The sequence below is a fragment of the Propithecus coquereli genome, unplaced genomic scaffold (assembly GCF_000956105.1).
Source record: "Propithecus coquereli isolate 6110/MARCELLA unplaced genomic scaffold, Pcoq_1.0 Scaffold98, whole genome shotgun sequence".
NCBI classification, from domain to species: domain Eukaryota; kingdom Metazoa; phylum Chordata; class Mammalia; order Primates; family Indriidae; genus Propithecus; species Propithecus coquereli.
The window spans coordinates 5,333,936-5,343,385 of NW_012156173.1; the positions used below are offsets into that span (position 1 = coordinate 5,333,936).

The 9,450-nt window shown below is 35.1% G+C and overlaps 1 pseudogene; it reads right to left on the reverse strand.

Annotated features, from left to right (window-relative positions):
• Positions 1-5,185: 5,185 nt before the first annotated feature.
• Positions 5,186-8,375, reverse strand: LOC105827160 (annotated as a pseudogene).
• Between the last annotated feature and the right edge of the window lie 1,075 nt (positions 8,376-9,450).

Sequence of the window (9,450 nt, forward strand, 5' to 3'; positions counted from 1 at the left end):
CTGAATGACTACCTCTGGATGGAAGGCTGGATTTGATGACCTTGAGGTTCCCAGGAACTGAAAGTTGCTTCCATCCTATAATTTTCTCAGTTCAAAACATTAGTTTTGAATTTATAATAAAAACAAATTTATGCGCTAATGTCAGATTTTTTTTATGGCAAAAAAACTAGCTATTTTTAATTAATCAGATATAAAATAATACAGTTGTCAAAACTCAGTGTCACTTGGTTCTAAGAAAAGAAGAATAAAAAATGACAACATAGTCTGGAGGTTCTCGCCAGCTCCTTTGTCCTTTGGCCTCCTTCACAAACATTTCCCTGAGTATATTTCTTTCATGTCTAATTCTGCCTTGGTGCCTGCTTCTTGGAATCTGAACCAGCATAGTAATAAACACATAATAAATATTTGTGATTCTATCTCACTCTTTCCTCTATGGTTCAAAATTAATTGGTTTTCTTTCTGTGAACAGTTTGATTTCTGTTGATGGATATGGAATTAAAGTGAATTGGAATTATGTTTTCAAAATGGAAATGTTCTTACTGTTTGATAGTTATGATTCATTATTTTAGGTGGATAGTAACAATTTAGAATTGAAAATAATTATGTCAAAATATTTAATATTGCTTAATATTTAGACTTCACATCTAACTGAAGTAATAAAATTTATATTGGTGTGCACATGATTGCTCTTTATGTGTAGACAGGACTTAGAGGAGGAACACCAGGGGGAAATGTAGAAAGTCAAACACCTGGCCAGGCAAAAGTCATTCCACTGTCTGGATTTGGTGTCAGCTCCTCCTCTGTCTCCTCTGCTAGCATTTCCAGCCAATGCACCTCTGACTACCCAAAGCCAAGCATTTCCTGCAAGGTAGCAGGAGGGATACGAAACACCATGTGCTTCCTGGTTTTGGAGGTGGCATAGGACTGTGGGACAGCCAGTAAAAGCAAACACCTAAAGCGGGAAGGGATTTGGTGACCTCGTGAACAGAATTTTGCATTTCAGCAGAATGACATAATCACTTGTCAAATTATAGTCTGGACTCAGTGAATAACTACTGAGAACACGTTTACTGTAGAATCTTTACTTTCAGGGCTCCAATTTAATAAGGTAGACAGGATAAATACTGACTCACGCAGGGGAGAGAAACAAAGATACACCCAGCTTAGCAGCCTCGGGAGCATAGGGTGCCCTCAATAGTAATAAGCAAACATTTTTTGCCCTGGTTAAGGATATTTAAGAATAACTTCACGGAGAAGGGAAATATCGAGAAGAGCTGAGGAGAAAACCCATACAGTTATGTTTTTGATGGAGAGAAGGGTGTAGTCACTCTAGTCAAAGGGAACCGTTGTAGATCATAGCTCTCTGAGGCAAAGAGAGAATAATTTATGAATGGGGACCATGAACTTGGGTATATTTTTGAGGTTCTTAAACATGATATAAAACTCCATATTTTAAGAAGTAGAGTGAGCATACAGGGAAAAATAATATTTAAATGTTTTAAATGTATGTCTCTACTAGGGCAAAGGGAAGAGGGTTATGATTTCTGTGGCCTCCCTCAGGTGGCCAGCCACCTCTGCTAGTGCTGGTGGCCTCTTGTGAGGGTGGGAAAACATTAAGCTTTTCAAAGAGGAAGGAGTTTTTATTCCCAAGTGAGAGGCCGTAGAATATAGAGATTAAGGGATTTAGACAAGGTGTGGATGTAAATTATAGTTCTATCTCCTACTAGTCATGTCACCCTGGGAAAGTCACTTAATGATTCTGAGCTTCAGTTTCCTCATGTGTTAAATGGGGTCAATATTAATACCTACCACAGAGGATTCTTGTGAGAATTCAATGAGATGTGGCATGTACGATGTTGAGCACATCAGGAATATTTTATGGGAGCACAGATTCAAAACTGACTAATTAGAGGAGTTATTGAGGCATCTCAGCACAATGGCTGTGTTTATTATTAAATTGCTTGCAAACATGGGCTCATATGGCTTTTATAATTTTTCTATTAAAAATCAGTAATTTATGATGGCTTTCTCAAAATATATGACTGGTATAATTGGCTTTTATCACATAATGCGGTTTATATTTTCAACAGTGAGATCAAAAGGACAAGATTTTCTGCATACTGAATTAGAGCTATCATCTGCTAAAAAAGTTTTATGATTAAGAAACAAAGATAATTGTTTTTACATGATAGGAACTCAATAAATAACTGTAAAATGAATAGATTCATCCATTTATTCAGCAAATCTTTATTTTAGATAATGATGGGTGCTATAAAAAATAAAATAAGGTGATGTGATAATCAGTGGGCCATGTGTATTTACAGAAGGGGTAGCGATCTATAATTTAGATAGGGAGCTAGTCCTAAAGTCTAAATTCAAAAAATTATTTGAAAATTGCAACTCCAATTAAGTATGCCCAACTTAAAAATTGCCGGAAGGTGTTGTTATAAATAACATTCAAATTAAAATTCAACATTTCCTTAGAAAAATGTAAATTTTGTTTATTTTAGAGTTCATAGACTTTTTCTGGTGTTTAATTTTCCTAATATTTGAAAATAAAATTGAGGAAAAAAAACAAAGTTACTTTCAGTAATTGAAAGTAAATCCTTAAGCATGGTTTTTTTTTCTCCTTTGGCTAATGTTTCATTGACCTCTACAAGGCTGGCATTTCTAGAATACCAACCAAGTGATTATTCTAGACTTTCCATGGTTGATTTTCGTGGATGTTACCAGAAACTGTTAAGAACTCATTTGATGATTATAAGTTGCACTGTTTTGTTTAATATTTGAAGTTGGCTTGCACCTGATGTCCTTTTCTATACTGCATTTCCCAGATAGAGCAGAATACATGCCTGAGTTGTCAGGCTCAGTTCATTCATTGGTTTAAGAAGAACTTATCAAGTGCCTGTCATGTGCTACATGCTTGTGATATTAAATTGAACCTTATGCCACTGTTGACACTCTATCCTTTTTACTAATAGCTCGAAGAGTCAGAAATTTGATGTGGTTCAACCTATCCAAAAACAAATTCTCTTTTGAAGAGCTTTCAAGCTAACATAAGGTTTTAGATATATAAACAAATAAATGCCTTTAATAGTTTATTTATACTTAATTAGAAATTTTGTGCCCATGGAAATCTAAAATTATGTAGATCAAAATATTTCTGTATAATGAAGCTATTTCCCTGATTCACAATCTTATTTAGAGGAATTTGTTCTCTATATTACGCATCCAGAGTAATGATTTCTTAAAGCCTATGCTGTATCATGATTATTTGTCCACTTTGTTGTGATTTTTAAAAGCTAATTTAGCATCAAAATTAAAGCGAGAAGTTGAACAGTAGCCCAGTTTTGTTCATGCCTAGAAGAAATAATTAATCTTTAACTTCCCGTATTCCTATGTACTCTCTTTTCAAAGCACAAATAATTTTCCTTACCAGAAACTTTCTAAATTTCAAAGCATTCACAATATACACTGGTATGACGTAGGAAGGTGACATGTTATGTATTGAATTCAGAGCTTTTTGTTCTTCTCTTTTTGATTTAATGCCTGATAAGAGTAGTGGCATATGGTGACTGTTCTTATTCAAAGCCCAATTATGGTTATGATTCCTGGCAAATAAGTTCACTACTATAGAAGTCCACAAAGGGCTCTGAATTGTTGACCCCACTTGACAACCTTAAAACAGTTCACTTTTCTTGGTCCCATGAGGAGAAAGGGAGCACAGATAAGGTAGTGGGCGGGGTAAGAAGGGAAAAGGAAGAGAGGGGGAAATATTGTAAAATGCTGTTATTTTAAACCTGAAAGTTTTGTTTTAGTTTACATTTGAGGCATTGTAATATAATTAAGAGAATTAAAGGCTAAAAAGATGAGGTCCTAATCAGCTAAACGCAAAGCATCTTCCCCATTACAAGCTTACCTGCCTCTGTACCCACTGTTTCTTCCTCCTCCCATTGCAGCAGAGGAGGTGACCCTCCTTGCCATAGGGCCAATCCTCCCAGGAGGGAGCACAGAAAGGAAACACTTAGTCCTTACTCAATGACTCCATTTCCTTAGCTCTCACTCACTAATTAACCTTCCTCTGAAAGGGCTAAACAAAAGTCATCGATCTTCTCCCTGAAGCTAAGTCTAACGAACATTAATAAGATTTCCTATCATTTGCTCTCTTATCAAAGCACAACAAAGCTGACCATTAGATTCTCTCTCTTCTTCTCCCTAGACCAACCTTTCTCAATAGTTTTCATGCCTCAGACAATCCTTGCATAAAAATTATTTCTACAGTTCCCAGTATATTAGTATGATAAGTAAGCTGTACATGTAATAAACTAAAAATAACATTAATACTCTTTTGAGGCAAGAATGATAGTTTTTTATGAATCTATTTATTTTGGCTAACTTATTATTGGCCTACTCATTTGTTGTGGCTCCCCATCCCACTAAGGATTTCAACTTGAATATAAGTTGGCAGTATGAGTAGAGGAAACTTTAGTTTTTCCTTTAACAACAACAAAAAATTCCTCCCGGATTTTCTTTAACTTTATGCAAGTAGAGCTATAATTCTTATTACAAGTGTCCACTGTTGTATAAAAGATGCTAATGAGGTCTGGTATGTGGTCCAGGATGTATCCCTATTCACAACTAAAGATGACTTTTTAGCTAACCTTTCTTAAAAAAAAAAGATAGGCAATTAAGCTTAGCTTTCCTTTTAAAAACTATTTGTTTATTTGATTTTCAAAATTTTTTTAAACTCATAAGGTTAAGATGATAAATTTCTGGTAAATAACTGGCTTAAACCAAAATGAGATTTGCTTTTTTTTTTAAATAAAAAAATTATATTTACTTAGAAGCATTTGGAATGTCAACAAAATGGCTGTAATTTTTTGTTTTTGCGATTATAAATTGGTGTTCAGTTAACAGAAGAATTATTTTATATAAACTGTATCAGGGACAACTGAAGACAGAAAAACTACCATCTCCATATATAACTAATTTGTGCCATGCACTTACATGAACTTGCTTTAAATTTCCATGCCAATTGACAGCCCTCATACTGTACTGGGCAAGGTTGTTGGCCACTGACAGGGCTATCTACTGACACATTTGGTAGTGTGTTAACTACACAAAAAAAGATGCTGCACAGTTTAAAAACAAATCTTACACAGCCTTGCATGTCAATTTTTTTTCTTTAAAAGAAGTGAGTTGTGTACTGGGGATGGGGGCAGGAGTTAAATGCTTTATAGACCAGAAAAAAAACTGCACTAGAACCAACATATTCATCATCATTGTCTTCATCTTCCTTCTCCTCCTCATCCTCTTCATCTTCCTTATCGTCCTTCCTCTTCTTGCTTTTTTCAGCCATGATGACTTCCACCTTTGCTGTGCCGGGCTTTCCTTTAGCTTGGTATGCGGCAATATACTTTGGGTATTTTTCCTTCAACTCTGCAGCCTTCTTTTCATAAGGCTGCTTGTCACCTGCAGCAGTGTCATTCCACATCTCTCCCAGTTTTTTTGCAACATCACCAGTGGTTAGGCTGGGATGTTCTTCTTTGAATTTTGGGCAATACTCAGAACAGAAACAGGCCAAAGGAGGCCTCTTGGGTGTATTGGGACCCCTGAACTTCTCTTTTGTTTCCCCTTTAGAAAGGGTCTAGGTTTTCATTTCTCTTTCATAATGGGCCATGTTCACCTTTGTTGTGTCTTCAAGTTTTCCTTTCTCATTAGCGGACATGGTCTTCCACCCCTCTGAGCACTCTTTAGGAAACTCTGAGAAGTTAACTTAGCATCTGGGTTTTTCTTGTGCTTCTTCTGGCAAGTTTGCACAAGAATGCATACGATGACAGTTTGCCTCTTGGCTTCTTAAGATCTTTGCTATGTTTAGTTATTTTTCCTCAGTGAGAAACAGTGTCACTCAGTGCCTGTCTGGCTTTCACTTGCTCAATGCTGTCTCTGTGGAGCTCAATATACTGCAATCGAGATTTAATTTTTGAAAGGTAGACTTGATAGATTAATTTAAGTTTATAAATTGATTTTAATCAGGCTGGGTGCTGTGGCTCATGCCTATAATCCTAGCACTCTGGGAGGCCAAGGTGGGAGGATTGCTTGAGCTCAGGAGTTTGAGACCAGCCAGAGCAAGAGTGAGACCCATCTCTACTAAAAATCAAAAATTAGCTACGTGTGATGGTGCATGCTTGTAGTCTCAGCTACTCAGGAGGCTGAGGCAGGAGGATTGCTTGAGCCCAGGAATTTGAGGTTGCTGTGAGCTAGGCTGATGCCACAGCACTCTAGCCAGGATGGAGTGAGACTCTGTCTCAAAAAAAAAAATTAATTTTAATCAATATTATTTATGACACAAAGATTAATTATGAATGCTGAATAGTAAACCTCCTAAAATAATAAGCCAAAGCAATATAAATAAAAATATAGTTTATGACATTTATAAAAGTCGAAGTCTTTTATTGGAAAGATTTTAATAAAATGTTTTCTTACTGAGGGATATGATTAAACTCAAATATAGACCTAGCAGTCACAAAATTATTATACAGATGTGTTAGTTTCTTGATCTTGTATAGGCTTAAATATGGATTAAACTATTATTTGAACTGAAAGGAAAGAATGAAATTTACACATTTAACGTGAAACCTGTGCTTGTTTTTTGCTGCAAAAATATTCAATTCTAGGTGAAATGTATGAGATAATCATACAAGTACTTCATTTTCAACTATAATCAGACAATTTCTGTCCTTGTTTTGTTTTTTATTAAATCAGAACAACCTTGCTCATAAATCGAAGGAGTCGAAAACCACAGTGAAACATTCACTGCTTCCTTGTAAGTGACAGGATACTCTGCTTCACAAAAATCCAGAACCCATCTAAGGGCAGCGCTCTAATTGTCACGTGGAGTGAATAAGCAGACTTCAGCTCAAAGTTGCTTCTCTTCTCTCAAAGTCAAGTTCTCATGCTGAGGAGAAAATCTAGAGAAAGCACCCCTCCCGGAGTCATGCACTTGGATTGAAGGGGAAATACTCTTAGTGCTGTTCTGCAGTTCTCTGGATGGTTTTCAATATGCTGATATCCTCCCTCACTTTCAAGCCTAAGCAGCAGTTGAAACATTTCGAAATTTCCTTCTGTGACTTGTTTTTCCTAAAGATTCAGTTTCTTTAAATTCAAGAATCTTGTCACTCGAAGTAAAAAAATTTTTTTTCCAAGGCCTTACAAAGACTTGTTCAACTGGATAATGTGATGGAAAAGTCTGTTTAGTGAGCTACTTTCTGCAGCCATTGTTCACCTTCAAAGCATTTAGCAAAACCTGACCTACTAATTTCTTGAAAGTGCCCCCTTTCAGCTTAAATACCCTGTTGAGAACACTCCCGCCGCCGTTAAGCCACTGGATGTAGAAGAAAGTGTAAGTGCTCCCCTTCCACCAATAACCATCATGCTGAAGCATTTGTAGAATTTGTAAATAATGTTGAAATTTAAGAATATTTTTTTCTACCGCAAAATGCTGCCTCAACCAAGTAAAAAACAAGATACATTTGGTGTGTATCTTCATTCTGAAAATGGAAAGTCTATTTTGCAAGGATTGCATTGCCATCTGTGTTGATGCTGCCCCAGGAAAATTCACCTTCACACTGACATCACAACAAACACACTGATTTCTTTCCAGAGAGCTACCAGTATTAAAAATACTTAAATAAAAAATGAAAAAATGAATGATGCTACAAAAATTATTAACTTTACTAAACAAAGATCAGTTCACTGAAGATAATTTTAAGATAGTATGAAAATCTTGAAAGAAAATATTCTATACAAGAAATGGAAAAAGTCCCACTCTCAAGCAGCATAATATGTTGACATGTTGATGACATGCCATGTGATGCTGAAGATATTTTGTACCATAAACTGGAAAACAACAGCTTCTTTGTACAATTTGATAAATAAACAAATTCTACCAGAGAAGCTAGAAGTTCCTTAGTACTATGTACTTCTGCCTACTTTCATTTACTGCCATTCTAATTACACAATTAATTGTATAATTTGTTGGTTATTATCTATCCTTGAAGCAACTCTGCTCATGGAAGGCAGGGAATGCCTTTGTTGTGTTAAACACCTTCTCTCCAGCATTAACATATGGTAAAAACAATTGTCTGGATAAATGAGTAAATGAATGAATGATTAAATTCACTATTGTGCTTCTTTTGTGCTATTGTTCTCAACTTTATAAATAAAATTACCATAATCGTTATGTAAAAGAAACCCTAATTTCTATTTTAGTTTTATTATCCATTGATCTTTTTACTGTGAGCAAATTGCTTAACATTTTAAACACCTTTTTTAAAATGATGCAGACCCTACCATGTCATGTGATTAAGTACCATTTTGATACACAACAGAGTAACAAACAACATGAAATTGTAAATTATAAAATTATCTGGCTTGAGTTTATGGCATGAACAATCTTCCCATTTATTTGTAAGAGCAAATAAAATAAGAACAAATAAAAATATTGATTTGAGATTAGCACTGCAGCTGTTGAGTATTTCAGTGCTCATTAAATATTGGAGAGCATAATTTTAAAATGCATTAATACAAAGATCACTTTATAGTTTTTATTTTTCTTACTACTATTTAGAAAAAGAGATTTTGAAATGAGTATTTCCTATAAATAAAAATACCTAAATATATAATTTTAATAAATTTATATGACGAAGTTAATATTTATTTTCTTTTTTGTTTGGATACAAATCAGCGTAGACATGAACATAGTTCTTTTCTCCTGGGATATAAGAACACACAATTCAAATTCAATCAGAACATCCAGATGTAAATGAACTGTTCATCCAGAGTTCACAGGATGTTCACTTTGGCTTCAATCCTTTCAGACTGGATCCATATCAAGACTTCTTTATTATTATCATTATTAATTAGCAGTTCTGGTAAAATTAAGGAATGTTGTTATTTCAGCTTGAAATTCTTTAGACTGCCTAATGATCTCAAAAGAGAAGTTGTTAAGATTTGATCAATAATTATTCAAAGTATGAAGATTAAAAATTAAATTCTTCATGTGGTCCATAAGGTATTTTTTTTCCCCTTACTTTATTTTAGAAAAACAATATAGGTATTTATCAGAGAGGAATCCAAAATCAGAGGTAGAAAAGGGCATGAATTTTAAGGTCTTTTCTATCCTTGACTAGTCTCCCCTTTCTTTCCACACACCATGGATCCAGACTTCTGGGTCTGCCCACAGTCAATGGCCAGCTTCCTGTTAACTGCCAGGGCATGACTGCACACCAGTTGTACACTTTGACTAGAACACCTACTGGTGTGGTCATGGGAATGTATTGCTTTGTTCTCTCTAGTGCCAAGGAATGAACATGTGACAACCAAAACAAACAAAATCCCAACAAGAATGTCAGATATACAAATTACAGTCGACCCTTGAACAACATGGGG